This window comes from Macrotis lagotis, chromosome 8 (assembly GCF_037893015.1).
Source record: "Macrotis lagotis isolate mMagLag1 chromosome 8, bilby.v1.9.chrom.fasta, whole genome shotgun sequence".
Taxonomy (NCBI): Eukaryota; Metazoa; Chordata; class Mammalia; order Peramelemorphia; family Peramelidae; genus Macrotis; species Macrotis lagotis.
The window spans coordinates 189,500,096-189,517,202 of record NC_133665.1 but is presented as its reverse complement, the minus strand read 5'-3'; the positions used below and the strand labels follow the sequence as shown (position 1 = coordinate 189,517,202).

The 17,107-nt window shown below is 41.5% G+C and overlaps 1 long non-coding RNA gene across 1 annotated transcript in view; it reads left to right on the top strand.

Annotated features, from left to right (window-relative positions):
* The window catches only part of LOC141495098 (uncharacterized), a 30,075-nt gene extending 14,769 nt beyond the window's left edge, over positions 1 to 15,306 (top strand). The window contains exons 2-3 of the long non-coding RNA XR_012470656.1: positions 10,058 to 10,291; positions 15,182 to 15,306. This is a non-coding gene — a long non-coding RNA (uncharacterized LOC141495098). The remainder of the gene's footprint in view (positions 1 to 10,057; positions 10,292 to 15,181) is intronic.
* Positions 15,307 to 17,107: the final 1,801 nt, after the last annotated feature.

The window sequence follows — 17,107 nt, the reverse complement described above, 5'->3', positions numbered from 1 at the left end:
TTTGTTTACTTCTTTTTTTGATACTAAAAAAATCCTGCTTTTGTTGTATTTGGCACCTGTTCCTCTACCATTGGACCCATTGGGTACATGCCTGGTCCAAAGGACATTTTCATCACATACTTAGCACAACTCAAGTTGCTTTCCAGAATGATTGTGTCACTTCACAACTCTGATAACAATCGGTTGTTATTATTATTATTGGTAATAATAATAATAATAATAATAAAATAACTAGTATGTGTTGGCACGCCTAATTTTCCTTAGCTTCTCCAACATTGACTAGTTCCAACTTTTGTCATTTTTGCCAATTTGCTGAGTGTAAGGTAAAAACAGAATAGTGTTGACTTGTATTTTTTATTAATAGTAATTTTGAGCAAGTTTTTCATATAGTTGTTAATAGTCCGCCATTTTTCTTTTAAGAAATCCGTGCTCATATCCTTTGACCACTTATCCAATGCAGAACCTTCCTTGACTTTTCTTGGTGATGGCTTCTTTGACATCATTCCTATACATCATTCTAAGAAAATACAGTAGGAGCAAGTGGCAGGGACTGGCAGTCTGTTGGAGGATACAAGCGAGCTTGGAGTATCTATAAATAATGAATGTTATGTAGTAAGAAATGCTTACTTCTTAGTTCATATTTCATCTATATTGATAATCTAATTATGCCTCCACTAGTCATAAATGAGCTTCATGTCATGTCACACACATCACTTGGGAGTTAACGTGTGCATTTGAAATAGCATTTACTGCTTTCTGATTTCCATTAAGATGGAGAGAATGAGAGGCAGAGCACATGCTTCTAATTCTCTTGTATTACAATATTTCCTACTCTCTTTATTATTACTTAATGTGCCTAGGATGGGGTAGTACAGTTGGAAATGTGGTCTACAAATATCTCACCAAACTTGGACCAACAACCTATGTCCCCTTCTGTGATTATTTTATTTTCTCTACAACACAGACATAGACACACTCAAATGTGGAGATCGGCATACAGAGGTAATAATAACAGCTGGCATTTACATAGTATTTTGAGGTTTGGAGAGTTTATTCTTCTCTCATTTGATCCTCTGGATAACCCTGGAAAGCCCAGGTCTTATCACCACCAGTTTACCTTCTCAGGTGACTGTGTAGAAGGCAAGTTTAACCCCTGGGGAGCACTTCTGTTAGAGTCAGGAAATTGGGGAGGAAGACTGCAGAAAGTCAGAGTGAGCAGAGTATCTCTCTCTAGTTTTCAGCTGTAGATACAATCACTGTCTGAATCCATCCAGTAAAACAAAATGCCACCCTGCTCCAGGGGTTTCAGGAAAGTGATTGATCTAGCTGAGTTTTTGGAACTTTGAGGTGGATTGAGCCAGATGGAAGACTTCCATACATGCCAGATTTTGGCAGGTTTTTTCCCTCTGTTGTTAGAAGGGTAAAAACTGTCCCATTCACCTTCCCCCCTTATGTCCTCTATGCAGTCTTTTTTGCTACCCCATTAGGGTTTTCATTGTCCAGGTACACTCATGATTCAAACCCAGACCCTCTGCCAAAGTCACATGTCACATGGACCTGGGGAGCATCATGCAGTCTGCAAGCTGAAGCCATGCTATAACTCAAAGCAAAAAGAGAAGGATAAACAAATTTTACCCAGAGCACTAGTAGAGAGAGCTAAGCTGTGGAAGGATGAGGTCAGGAGTCAGCAAAGGTTCTTAGGTTGCTCAGACAAAAGCGAAAGGAAAATGGAGGTCCTTTCCACTCATGATTAATGTGCCCCTATGGTAAGGGGGCCAGAGTGGGTCCTTGAAACAAGAATGGAATTTTGGAACTTACTAGAAAGGAACTGAGCATGGTAAATGACAGTAGACATCAGCTGTGGAGAGTGGAAGGATAAAGAGAATGGATGGTCAAGTGTGAGAACAAAGGGGGCTTTCTGAGGTCACTGTCATATAAGCTGTTCTTTCTAAGATATCACCCAGGCTAAAGTAATGTTCCTGGTACTGGTGTGAGATGAGAGTAGCCATCTAGTCATCTTACTTTCATAGCAAATGCCTTGGCCAGAGTAGATTAGAGATCTTTATTGTCCAGGGCAGCCAACCTAGGGCCCCATAGCCACTTCTATAGCAAGTCTTTGGCCGGAGTGGCTTGGAGGTCTTACTGTTCAGGATAGCCCACCTAAGGCCCTATAGCCATTGAACCAACTGATTTTCTGTCTCTGTGGGTTGGAGTTGGGGATAAGAGTCAGACTTATCTGGCAGGATACTTCCTTTCTCCTTGGTCCTTTCTCCCTAAGTTATTCTTAAAATCCTCAAATGGGATAGTAGACAGAGGCCAGGCACGTCTCAAGAGGCACCTTCATCATAAGAGATGCCCTTCATGAACAATGGGCATAGGAGTATGGGACAATGCACTTTGCCATGCACTGTCTTTGAAGGAAAGAAAAGTCTCCCTCCTGGGAGCTTGGGAAGGTATTCATATAGATGCTCTGCTCTCACTGGGGTTATTTCCAGAAACATCCTAGAGGATTTCACCTCTGGGATTATAGAGGAACCCATGGCCTTAGGGACTCTTTGATCTACCCAAGCATTCCTATTGTGAGCTCTGCTTAGTGTTCACTAAGTGACAACCTCTCATTCCCATCCCAAAGAACTGAACTCATCAGAGCCTTTGGTTAAAGGGGTGGATTATAGAAGCTTGAAAATTCATGGGAGATTTTATGGAGAAAGACAGGGGAAGCCAAGGGTCTCTGTGTCTCTTTCAGCACTAGTAGTGACTCCAGTCTGAACCTGACCATCTGAACCAAATGCAGTATTTCTCAGCATGGCTGATGCTCTCTAGGTCACCCAAAAGGGACTTCCTAGGGATCTACCTTGTTAAACCAGCAGCACCAGCAGATTCCTGTAGAGGCAAAGAGGCATTTGCTGCTAGAAGTGTGAACTCCTCCAAATCACATTTAAGAAAAGTTGGTTCCAGATGTTAAGGCCTTTTCAGGTGGACCTTTTCTGATGACTAGATCCTGGATTAGGACTAAGGATGACCTCAGTGGAGTCTTAGCCTCAAAAGTCATCCTGAGCAAGTCACTTAAATTCTCTGAGCTGTGGTTTCCTTATCTTCAAAGTCGAGGTGATAATCGACAGCACCTGCTTCTCAGAGATTTTTTGAACAAGGAGTGAAATTGTATAAAACAAATGACTTTGTAACCCTTCCAGCTCTATAGGAACAGGGACTGCTCAGTGATTTGTGCAAATCTGAAGTCTGGGAAATAAGCAGGTTGTTCTGGATAGTGTCTATGGTCCTTCCAGTTCCATATCTAGCACCATGGGGAAGTTGAGATAATCCAGTTGTGAATCTGAAGTTTTCTGATGATTTCAATTATTCCAGGTAGAGAGCTTGCAGAAATTAGACAAAGGGCTAGTGGCCATTTCCATCATCTCCTTCTCTCTCAAACATCAGCTGTCTCGGGCAAGCTTTTGATAAGAGCTGGGTTGCAGTGAAGCCTTGGTTGGATTCACTGACAGGTACCTGAAAGTGCTGATATTTTGTGCTGCAGATGAAAGAGGCTCTCTCAGACTTGAGCTTCACAGGGACAGCGAAGGCAGAGCTGACATTTTGTTGTCAAAATGTAGGAACCTGCCTTCCTCCTGATTTTGAAGTCCATTATTTCAGACCAATTCCTAGGATAATAGCAGCCTGTAGACTAGACAAGGCTCTGAACTCCTAGTGAGGAGACTTGGGTTCAGATCCTAGCTTGCTAGCCATGTGAATGCATCTCTTAGCTTAAGGTTCTCCTTCTGGAAAATGGGGGTGATTGTGATCACTCTTACTGCCTTGCCAGTCTCTCACATGACTGTGGTGAGAAGAGGGCTTTGAAAACTTATGTGGCATCAAGGCTCTTGACCTCACTATGGCTACCTCCTGTTATTTACCTCATTACTAATTTGTAGAGCCCACAGGTATCTCAGGGATTATTCTTATCCAACCCTCCTCATTTTCAAGAGAACAGAGAAAACAATGCAAATGCAAGACAAAGCAAATGAACACCAGAGAGATCTCTGCTAGAGCTCACATCCATGAAAGACCAGAGCTTACCTTTCTTGGCTTCACTTTGTTTGCATGTCAGTCAAGCAGCATTGTGGGTTTTGTCACTCTAGCTTCCATGTAGCTATGATGGGTTTCTTTTTATGCTGTGTCTCAGAAATAGGTTTTTGGGGACACAGACTCACAAGTATGGGTTAAAATGAAATTAGAAGGAATTTTCACCCTAAATTAGAAATTTAGGTCCATGGACCTTGAACAGCATCAAACAAAGGGAAATTAATAGAATGAGCTTAATCTTAGCCAGGGGCAACCTGCCAGTTTTTATGGCAGATCCAGGTGGGTGTAGTGGTTCACAGAATTGGTGGTACACTAAAAGAGCTTCAGTCTCCCCTATTCATGGGGGTGTTAGGTATTATTCTTTAGTAGGATGGTGAGGACAGCCCAGCAAAGATTTACATGAGAATCCATAAAGAAAAGTGGAGATACCCACTTAGATCAATGTACACCATGGAAACAATGCAAAGGCTAAGACTGCCTTCTGTGGGGGGTGGGAAGCGAGATTAAGGGAAAAATTGTGAAACTCAAAAATAAATAAATAAAATTTAAAGAAAAGAAGAAAGAAAGAAAAGTAGAGGTCTCCAGGGGTCATCAAAAACAGCTCTGTAACATCCCCAGAGAACACAGGTACCTTGGCAGTGTGGGGGTAAACAGAGATAAATCCAGCAGGACAAGAACCTAGCCATGTGTGTGTGGGGGCCCCATGTAAGCTGCTTGGCAACATGTTCCTGGCATGTTCCATGTGTGGTGCTCTCCCTGCTTGGGTCAATGATGTTTATTTCCTAATCAGGCGTATTCTTTGTAAGTAGTCCCTTCCCAATTGGTGGAACTGGAATCTATGGGAACGAGAATCCCCTGTGTACCTGGGGCAAGTTTTTCCCCTTATGTGATTTATTAGGTTATTTGATTGTCTTGTGTTTTGACCTGATATATCCCTGGTCTTGCTGGGATCAGAGCAATCCTGCTGATGGAGGATTGTGAATGAGGCTCCCAAGGAAATGAGGACCTTCAGGGTGTCTCAAAACTGGGTAGATTTTCTGGGCCCATTATGTGCAGGGCTCTTATGAGCAGGGAATTGTGTCCTAGAGAGGGGAAGGAATCATTTGTCTAAGTTTAACAGTAGAATTGGAATCAAAATCCAGCTTTTGAATCTTAATCCTCTACTCTTTTTCTATACCATAATTCCTTTTTTTTTTTGCTGGAAATCAAATGAATAATAGAGGATAAAGGACCACACCCCAAAGTATTACTTTTCAATGAATTTTTTTTCTTCCAGCTTTAATGAGTGCTTTGGCCTTGTTTTCCCAAAGCAAGGCTGGCTCTAGATCCCTTTCAGGGTTCTAAGAGTATTCCTGAAGGCTTTGGGGTAACTTTTCTCTAAAGTCATGGGGTCAAACCCCAATGTATTCCCCCTACTGTTATCTGTAAGCGTCTAATGCCCCAGGTCCATCTGTGCATTTAATATCATTTTGCTTCTTCAAAGGGATTTTTCCTTCCAGCCTTGGGGAACTCTCTCCTTGATGCCACCTCATTTTCTGGAGAGAATGATCTCAGACTCAAAATGGCTTCTCTCAGTTCCATCAAGTTCAGGTCCAAAAGTAGCATCACTGCAGAGGAGTCCTGTGTCCTTACCGTGCCCTGAAGTTGCTCCTCATTCTTCTCCTGACCTGTCAAAAATCACAAGTTTGTGACCTTTGATTTCCATCACCTAGATGGAAGGAACAAATCTCTAGGCAGAGGAGACAGCACCTCATCTCTGGACCTTGTCTCTAGTGAGGAGGTCCTGTGGACTCTCTCCTTATGGCACAATCTCTTTTCTCTCACCAGAACACAGACAGATAGAAATAAGTCCCATGAAGGGAGCAGGCCATGGATGACCAATTCCTTTTTTTTTTTAAATTTATTTTTATTTTTTTAGGTTTTTGCAAGGCAAATGGGGTTAAATGGCTTGCTCAAGGCCACACAGCTAGGGAATTATTAAGTGTATGAGTCTGGATTTGAACTCAGGTCCTCCTGACTCCAGGGCCGGTGCTCTATCCACTGTGCCACCTAGCCACCCCTGACTAATTTCTTTTGAAGGTACCTTGGGGCCAGCTCTGCAGCCAATCCAAGAGGTTCCTCTTCTCCACATTAGTTTGAGAATGTCTGGCCTGGAATCCTAGTTGTGAATGTCTCTGCTCTTCTAAGGTTTCCCCTGTATCCCTTGGCAGTGAGGTGACATGAGGAGTGGATAGACTCTTCAACTCAGACACTTCGTGACTGTGTGACCTTGGACAAATCACTGAACTGCTGTCTAATTTCAGTTTTCTCAACTGTAAAATAGGAATAATAATAGGAAACTGCCTCCCAGGGCTGATGTGAGGATCATATGAAGCAATATTTACAAAATATGCTTTTGTTTTAAGCGCTACATAAATGCCATCATAATTGCTATGGTGATCATTATTGAGCGCTCTCTATTTACCTTCAGAGGCTAAGGCTCTAGTAACTGAAGGGAGAGGGACAAGCCCCCTATAGGTAGTGGTCCTTGGGTTTCACTTGAAAAGAAGCCAATTTCTTGGAGGTGATATGGGAGGATATTCTGGGCATAGTAAACAAAGGCATGGTAGTTGGAGATGTAGTATTCAGGTGAGGAACCGCACTTAGGCCAGTATAACTGGACCAGGGATATCATGGAGGGCACTAAAGTGTCAGACATAAGTTGAAATGAGAACTAAACAATGTAACTTGTTTAAGTTATTCCAAAGTTAAGTATTTTTTTATTAATTATTTTAGTGAGGGTCCACCTGTATATAGCTGGGGAGAAAAGTCAAATAACTCCTGCTAAATGATGATTTGGAGGTTGCTCCTTCATCCTTTGGCAGTTAGGTGACACAGGGAATGGATAGAGCTCACCATCTCAGACACTGGCAGGAGGAGGTATTGACCCAAGTCATTCTGCCGTGGCACTGAGGGAAAGTGGAGAGAAACCCAGACAATAATACCCCCAGGAACTGCTGGCCAAGCCCTGAGCAGTCATGGAAGGGGCCTTAGAGGCCATTGAGTCCAAAATTCTTGTTTTACAGGTAAAGGAAACTGAGGCCAGTGAAGTCAGGATTTGAATCCAGGTCCTCTCCTTTTCCATTGCCTGGGGAGGAAAACAGAGTATTTCCTCAGCCTAGCCTTATAATAAAAGTTGTATGAAACAGTTCTAGAGTCTTCTTAAAGATCCTGTCCTTAGGGCGGCTAGGTCGCTCAGTGGATAAAGCACCAGCCCTGGAGTCAGGAGTACTGGGTTCAAATCTGGTCTCAGACACTTAATAATTACCTAACTGTGTGACCTTGGGCAAGTCACTTAACCCCATTTGCCTTGCAAAAAAAAAAGTCCTGTCCTTGCAGTCTGCCTTCAGGCTTGGTTTTGGGGAAAATCTTGGGGGAAGATGGTTTACTCTGATGAATAATAAATCTTCTAAGAGCTCACACACACACACACACACACACACACACAAAGACATGGTATGTTTACTGTGCTAAGCACTTTAGGAATATTATCTCCTCTGGTCCTCAAAATAATCCCACAAGTGCGGTGCTATCCTTATCTCCATTTTGTAGTTGAGGAGGCTGAGTTAGAGATTAAGGGACTTGATGAGGGTCATGTAGTTATTATGTGACTAAGGCATGATTTGAACTCAGTGTTCTAATCACTGTGATATCTAGCTTTCTCTGTATCCATTATATCTCTCGAGCCTAACGACAGACAACGTGCTACTCCAGATGAGTGTGGCAGTTCTGGTTTTATACCTGTTTTAGAGATGAGAAAACTGAGTCTCAGATATCAATTGACTTGCATTTTAGTGTCAGAGATAAGATGTGAATTTAGATCTTAGTGAAGCACTTTCCTCATGGTATAACAATGCAAATTTGACTATTATCTATAATTTTTCTTATTCCAATCACAGATTGTTAAACAATTTTAAATCTTTGCCTAGAGTAGGTGAGATTGTTTTGTGATAGAATGCAGGTGTTCAGAGAGGAGAGGTTATTAAAGAGTGTTTGGGGGCACTTTTTAGTCTTCCAGATGGCTCTGAATGTGTTTATGTATGGGGAATTTATAATGGAATTTTATTCATATTTCTCCATTTCACCAGCTTAGCCTAGATGACAACTAAGGTCCCCTTCTGACCCAGGAATTCTCTTGTTCAATTTATAGTAATAAGGGACTTTTAGAAGTGCCACAAACATTATCCCATTTTCTTTTATTGATTTCTTTGTTTTTATGTTACCTTGAATTTTCAATGTATTCTTCCCTCCCCTTCCATAAAGTCACCTCTCATTAGAAAGAATTAAAAAAGAGAAAAAGACAGTTTGGTAAAACAAGGCAATTTATCACCAAGACAGATGTTTATATAACATCTCAGTCCCTCACTTTTACAAAGTAGGGAGTGAGGGACCATTTTTTCGTCTCTTTATTGGAGTTGTCATTCTAGTTACACAGCATTCCGTTCCTTTCCATTTCAATTGAGATAGTCAGTTTCCTTCTCGCTCCAAGTCTATCATCTTGGGTTCACTAGTTGAGTACCCATTCCAAGAAGACTTTTGGAAGCATCATCCAATGCTCTTTCCAACTCTCACTGTGACACAGAGGCTTGAGTGTCCCCAGCAGGACAGCAGGTGAAGCAACCAGCACCGGAAGCCAAGTCTCCCAATTCTACACTTTGGACTCTATGGCAGCCATTTCTTGGGTTGTGAGAGGAAAATTGACCCTATAAATCTACCCATTGTGACAAATAATGACTTTCAAGCTCTGAGACCTAATCAAATAAAAAAGGAAACAGTTATTTAGTGTTTCCTATGAACAGGGCACCAGAGAAACAAAGAGGGGGGGTAAAAAGAGCAGGCAGTTCTTGCCCTCAAGGAGCTTTCAATCTACTGGGCTCACATTCTGGATCACATCTTCTATAAGGTGGCAGAAGTTCATGGGTTAGTCAAAGTGCTGTGTCCACCTTTTATCTTCGCTTAACTGGTGCCTATTTTCCAAGGCAGTCTGAGACTGCTTTACAAGGTCTGACCTTGCTGGGTGTTTAGTATTTACTCCCCCCACCCCCAAAGATAGCCACTAGGTAACTGGTTCTGGGTTATGGTCATTACAGGGGCTTTTTTTTTTTACCTACCAGCAAAGAGAAGAAAACCCTCTCTCTACCAACTTGGACATACACAATGACAGTTGGGGACAGCTCCATACATCTTCACTTGCTATCTAATTCCACTGAGGCTAGGCAAACTGTCCTGTGGTCCTTGGGTCTAGCTACTTGGCCCAATAGGCTACATGTCATTAAATTATTAACATAGATTAGATCTCAGGATAGGATCAGCACCTTTCACAAGTAATAGAATGAACCATAGCTCAAGAGCTAGAAGAGACCCCAGTGGTCATCTAACTAGCTCTCCCATATAACCATTAGGACTCTTAAGTCCTTTCAGTATCGGCAGTGTTCCCATTGCACCATTCTGCCTCAAAAGAAGTTGGACAAGAAGGGGATCAAATCTGTGACTAGTGCTCAAGATAGAGAGAGCAGTGTTAAGGAGCTTTCATTTGGAAGATCCCTTTAAGGATTTCTCTTTTTCCTAATTCAGAAATTTGGCCAACCTGAGCTTCAATGTAGAATTCTCCATAAAGGAAGAAGGGGAAGGGGACAAGCATTTGTTCCAGACCACCATTTGCTACCGCACTAAGCATTTTCCAGCTATCTTATCATTGATTACTCACATTGCCGGTCACTGAGAAAACCAAAGCAGACAGAAGTTGTGACTTGTCCAGGGGGACTGAATAAGTATCTGAAGCTGAATTTGAATTCATGTCTGAATCAAAAAGAGGCAACCCCAAAGAGGATGAGACCAAAAAGAGGTCCTGCACTTTTCTGGCTTACCTCAGGACTGCTGACATTTACATGCTGTTTATTGGGCAATTGTTGTTTTAAAAATTTTCTTTGTGATACAGATTTTAGAACCTCAGTTTTCTTGATTATGGGAGCATTTTTAATGAAGCCACTGCAGATGATGGAGAGAAATGCCGAAGTCATCCACTGGGAGTTCCATCGCTGGCGGCCGGCCATAACCGGTTCTGGGCATGATGTCTTTGTCTTCATGAGCTTTGAAAGAGAGCTCCTTCCTCCAAAGAGGCCAGCATCACCCTGTGATCCTTCTACCAGTGAAACAACCTCTCCAGACCAAGGTACCTTTCCAGCGCTTTTGAACACTTTCTCAGCTTCAGGTTAAGCTCAGAACATAGAAACAAGAAATTAAAATGCCTTTTTGTCTGTTTGGAATCTAGAGCAGGGGGGTAGAAAGCCCTTCCAGAGGCCTCTGCCCTGGGTTACCCATGTCTTTGTTTTGGTCAAGGTCAAGAAAGGTCTTGGAGGGTGATATCCAAAGCCCCACTCAGAGACCAGGATTCACCTTGTTTGTAAAGTTTTTCGACTGAAGAACTTTTTCGAGAATGGGTGGGGGTTGGCAGAGGAGAGCGTGAAGGCACAATCCAGCTTTATCTCTGACACACAAATTACATTGTCATTAATATTGCAAGCTGCTGCTTTGGAAAATAACAAATAAAAAGAACCTTGCTTTATTTTAAGATTTTTTTCAGTACAGCTTATTCTGAGATTTAGAAAGCACCAGAGAGTCAAGCCTTCCAGACAAATGCTTCGGCCTTCACGGAACGCATTTGCAATAGCCTTTTTGACAGCGGCTTGGAGAATACTCCCAATTCACCCTGGACTTTTAAAAAAATATTCTTTTTTTAATCCTGTTTGGAAAATGGTCCAGGTTTGGGGCCCTAATTCACATAGCTACCACACCCACTCTTTCTGCCCAGAGATTCAGGAGAATGAATGGGTCAATCACCTGACATATTTCCATCCAATTTCAAGGGGAGAATGCGTTCATTTTCTGACTAATGGCATGTCATTTTGCAGAAGGCTTTGGTCACAAATTAATCCTGGAATCAAAACAGATTTTCCGGGGAGCAATCTTCCATCAAGTATTGATTTTTTTACACTCATGGAGTCTGTAGTCCCTAATTTAACCTGACAATGATTCTGCACAATGGGCTGGGAGCACCTTGGCAACTCACAGAAGGAACTTTTACTGTCTTTTCTTTCTTCACAGTATAAGGGGGGGAAAAAAAGGCCCCAGCCAGCCCCTCCAGTCACTAGGGGGGCATTTACCATTTCATGCTTGCTCTCTGACTATTTGGGATGAGCAAAGAGCTGCCTTTGAACTTTAAAAACAATCTTTGGAAAGTTCCTAGACCCCAGTTAGAGCCACAGCACTCTCTCTCTCTCTCTCTCTCTCTCTCTCTCTCTCTCTCTCTCTCTCTCTCTCTCTCTCTCTCTCTCTCTCTGTCTTTGTGTTTTAATGGAAGGAAATACACATCACTATGGGATGCTCATGTGTTCTGGCAACAATATCTTGCAGCTCCAATAGACAAAATTTATGGTGGAGACAAACTTCCTGAAAGGCTTAGAATCAAGGAGAAAATGAACTTCGGGGTTGGGTTTTGTTTCTGAGTTTAAGATCAGTTGGGAGACCATGAACACGAGCATGAATAGGCATAGGTGGGCCAGAATTGGATTGTGGTGAGGATCCCTTGTCGAGGGAAAAAAGAATCAATGAGATCCCAGATGATTCTACCAGTAAAATACCATTTTTTTTTGTTCTACCTGGCATACTTCCTGATACCTTAAGAGATTAATAAATACCCATTGACTTTGCCTCTTCCTTAGCAGCAACTTCCCACACCCTTCTGAACACTTGTTGGTTTTGCAAATAAGGACAACTGAGTCCATTTTCTGTAACTCTCATAAATAGTACAAACTTTTTATTAATTTATTTGCTTGCTAAGCCTTTTCTGGAGCAATTACAGGTTTTGGCCTTTGGGGAAACAAAAGAAGATTGGGAGGATCTAGGCTAGGAATAATAATAAATAATAATAATAATAATAATAATGATAATTATTATCATTCTAATGCTTTAATGTTTACACAGTTATTTATATATGTAATCTTGTTTGATCCTTGTGAAATAGGCATTTTTTCCCCCTATACTGGATGAGGAAGCCAACTGAAAAGGTTAATTGACTCTTTTTTTTTAGGTTTTTTTTGTTTGTTTGTTTTTGCTAGGCAACAGGGTTAAGTGGCTTGCCCAAGGCCACACAGCTAGGTAATTATCAAGTGTCTGAGGATTTGGACTCAGGTACTTCTGACTCCCGGGGCTGGTGCTCTATCCACTGTGCCACCTAGCTACCCCATTAAATGGCTCTTCCAGCATAATATCTGAAGCATAATTTGAACTTGGGTATTCTTGAATCCAAGTTCAGCCTGATGTCTAGTGGCTAATGCAACTGAAACCAGGCTCCATAGAAGTTGCAGAATGGATGCAGAGCTGGTGTCTCCACCCTAGAGCTGGGGCAGATATGGAAGGCTTCCTGGTCTGAACCAGACCTTGAAAGGAGTGATGGATATGTATTGGTGGGGAGAAGGTGCAGAGCATTCTGGAAAAGAGAAAATTAATAAATGAAGGCCTCAGGAAATGGTAAGATAGATGGTCTGAGCCATTAATGCATTGATATCAGAGTGATAGTCAGCTAACATATCTTCTAGAAGAAATAGGATTAAATAAGGAGAAAGTATGAGGACCAGCCTCACCATCTTGTGCTTAAAGACAGGGAATACCTAACATCCATTGCCTATGGAAGAATTTAAAGAGTCCTGGCTGGGGCAGTTCACAATAGTGGCTATCTCTGAAGGTACTCCGGTATTTCAGATTCATTCTCACCCTAGACAGGTGAGCTGTAGGGCTTGCTGGCTCTAACTCTCCCAGAACACCAGAAGTCACATCTTCCTTGTGCCAGTTATGAAGGTGCTGACCTGCAGAGAGAGAGAGAAAGAGCTCATAGATTAATTGATTAGTCAGTTCATCTGTTCATCAATTCACCCATTTGTCCATTTGCCAGATATCTATGAAGCATATATTATGTTATGGAATTGTAAGTACTTGGGGTACAGTGCCAAAAATTAATCAATTCTGGCCCTCAAGGAGTTTACATTCTACACAGATCAATTCAAAAAATATGCAATGTTATAATTTGGGGACCCATTATATTGAAGGGATCAGTGTGTGTGTGTGTGTGTGTGTGTGTGTGTGTGTGTGTGTGTGTGTGTGTGTGTGTGTGTAGCAAATGGGGATATAGAGTTTCTGAAGGCATATAAAATGTAATGACTCTATAAAGATAAGTTAGATCCAGATAGTAAAGGACTTCACATGCCATACAGATGCATTTGTATTTCACACCGGAGGTAAAAGGGAGTCATTGAATGTTCTGGAGAAGAGAGTAAAAACAGTGAGTATGTGGTTTCACTGGAGCATTTGCCTGGACTTGGAGGAGCCCCCAATCAGAAAGAAATGAAAGTGCCCATGTTAATCACCACTGAGCAAAATTAGACTTTCAACCCTTTGAGAGCAGGCACTATTTTGTTGTTGTTTAGCACAGACCCTGTCTTAATAAATACTGATGGACTGGTTGGTGATAAGAAGGGTGATTGTGGATGTGGGAGAGGACTCGATTTGAAGATCGTATTTGATCTAATTCAGAAGGCTAAGGGGCAGTGATATACCTAGCTGGTAGGTAGTACTAGAAATAAGGGGAAGCCAATCAAAGTCCACATATAATACTTAGCACTTGAGTTGGGAAAAATCTTTGAACCTCAGTTTCCTCCCCTTAAAATGGGAAATAACTCATGCAGTTAATAACTCCTCCGTGCTATGGAGTCAAAGTGATGATGTGTTCTAGAGGCTCTGCAAACCCTTAAGCTCTGTGGAACTATCATTTGTCATTTATTTGTCATGACCTACAGAAGCCTAGAGAAACTAGAAAGCCACAGCTTTGAACTGAAACAATAATCCCTTGTGGAATCTTGGTGCTTTCCAACATTATAATTTATCCTGGTCAATCCTTACCCTTTGTTATGGGAGACAATGTGCTATAGGAAGGAGGGAGTAAGAAGAGGACATAGGTTCCAATTTCAAGTCTCCCTCTTGTTCCCTGTGTTATCACAGGCAAATAATTTTGTTTCTTTCAGATTCAGTTTTTTTTTCCTTATAAGGGCTGCAGTCTGGGTATTGTGACACAATCTGGACTTCCTGCTCCAGGGATGACTGAGGCAGGTGGGATGACTGAACTCGGGACTTCTGAGGTGCAGTGATCCAGGACCAGCCCTTGTTTTCATTCTATAGCTTGGAATGGGAACTTCAGAAATATTTTTGAATTCTACAGATTTGAAAATGATTTTCTTATTTCATTAAACATACTTCAATTGAACTGAAAGGAAAAGGGAAGCAGTGAAAAATCAGAAATAAAAACTGCATGATAAAGGAGGCATTTTGACAAAGGGAACATAATAAAGGTACCCCTACATCTGGCAACAGTATGGTGAGCTTGTGGAAACGGAGAAGCCCAGCCTGCCTAAGGAAGGAAAACTACTCCAAGATGGAAATGGAGCAGAACAAGCTTCCAGGGTGATCAGAGGAAGGAGAGCATTGAGTGATTGTTGAACTTCCAGTCTGGGCAAGAAAGGGAGACTCAGGGGCAGCTAGGTGGTGCACTGGCCCTGGAATCAGGAGGACCTGAGTTCAAATGTGATTTCAGACACTTAATAATTACCTAGCTGTGTGACCTTGGGCAAGTCACTTAACCCCATTACCTTAAATAAATAAAATTTTTAATAAAGGGAGACTCAATCTAAATAAAAAGAGCACATTGGATCATATGACTTTTAAGTTCCTTTCCAGTTAAAAGTCTTATTCCATGTTTGTCAGGAACAGAAACATCCATCACTTTCAATTTTGAGACTTTTTGGGCTTCTAGATTTTCCCAGCAGGGATGAAGAATAGGAAAAACCCTTTGTAAACCTTAAAGTTTTGTGTAAGTGCTAGTTATTGCTGTTATTATTATAGTCTGATGGGGGTGGGTATGGCGGGGAAAGAGGGGCAAGAAAGACAGCTCACTCATCTCCTTTATCATGCAATTATGATCTTTCATTTTTCACTGTTTCCCTTTTCCTTTCAGTTCAATGGACACATGTTTAATGAAATGGGAAAATCATTTTCAAGTCTATGAAATTCAAGAAATATTCTGAAGTGGCCACTGTCTGCCAGGGCCTGGGAACAGGGGCTGGTCTAGGTAAAGCTCCAAGAAGGAAGAAGTAAGTACCATTTGTCAGCTGTGATTCAAAAGAAAAGGTCTTGTGTTGGAACTGGTGATTCCAAGAGAACCTTCCAGCAGTTTTACATACAGCTCATTTTCTTGGAACTCTTTTTCTTTTTTGGAGTTAAAAACCCCCCAAAACAAACCCAGCAACTTCCCATTTTCAAAGACAGTTTGAAAGGGAGCTGTGTCTCCTGTCTCTTGTTTTATGAACGTGCTTTGCTACATTAGCAAAGTGCTTTAATAAGCCACAGAGTGTTGGTTGCTGAAGTAAACAACACTTTGCTCACCAGAAAATTGCCAACTTTCCCCCTTCTAAGCAGATGCTCGAAGAGGAAGAGAACAAACTTCAAGTGAAACCATTTCTAGGAAATGAAAAAAAAAGCAAACCCCACTAACTTTACAATATTTTTGCTATTCCATCCCCATTTTAGTACTGAAAATCTTCAAAGCTACACAAGTGGCTAATTATTTTCTCCTACCCTTCAAAATGGGGAAGCATTACAGGGATGTAAACATAGATTTGATGGTATTTTTTTCCTCTCATTTTTACCTTTTTTTTCCAAAATTGCTTAGTGTGATTATGAGAGAAGACATTATTTCTTTTCTTCTTCTTCTTCTTCTGTTTCTTGTACTAACTTTAAGGATAGGAGCTGGGCCTATAATTTTATTAATTTATAGATCTTCCAGGTGAGTAAACTTGCTCTCCCCATGCAGGTTGGTTCCTTTTTCTAAACTTATAGGCTTGCCCAGAGTCATAGAGAATGTGAGTCAAGAGGTGAGACAGGAACCAAAGTCTTTGTGACTTAGAGGTCATCACTTTGCCTCTAAAAACATCTGGGGTTTAGTGATTTACCTCTATTGAAAGGAAGGGAATATCTTGGGCAGCCTGTATCTTGAATAGAGAACCAGAGCCCAGGGGGACTTCCAGGGTTGAGAGAAGCAATGACAAAGGGCTCTAGCCACACTGTGTTGTCAGATAGTGAGTGTAGACTGGATAAAAGAATTGATGTGTTAGCAGCTGCAGGAGTGTAGCCCTTCTGGGGCAGTCCAATCCCCCCAGAGGATCTTTCTAGAGTAAAAACCAGGACTCCCTGAAATGTTGGGGGCTGCCTCTCTACCAGCCTTAAGGGTTTCCTTTTAAGAGAAATTCGAACAACAGTGAAGTGAGCCTGAAGGACATTAGGACCATGTGGAAAGTTGGACATAGGAAAGAGAAGAAAATATTGATTGCTTATGATCTCCCATTAGTCTTTTATAGCTTTTCTGCATTGTTTATGGACTCCTGTGAGCTCTGCATCTTCTGTGGGGTAGAATTAAGGTTTGTCTGTACTTAAAGCATGCATTGGGAACTTGAATATTTATATGGAATCTAGGGAATCTTTATTTTTTTTTGAACTTTTAAATTTATTTATTTATTTTGAATTTTACAATTTTCCCCCTAATCCTGATTCCCTCCCTCCACCCTCACAGAAGGCCGTCTGTTAGTCTTTCCATTGTTTCCATGCTATACATTGATCTCAGTTGAATGTGATGAGAGAGAAATCATATCCTTAAGGAAGAAAAGTAAAGTATAAGAGAGCAAAATTACATAATAAGATAATGTTTTTTTTTAAATTAAAGGTAATAGTCCTTGGTCTTTATTCAAACTCCACAATTCTTTATCTGGATACAGATGGGATTCTCCATCGCAGACAGCCCCAAATTGTCCCTGAATGTTGCACTGATGGAATGAGCAAATCCATTAAGGTTGATTATCGCCCCCATGTTGCTGTGAGGGTGTACAGT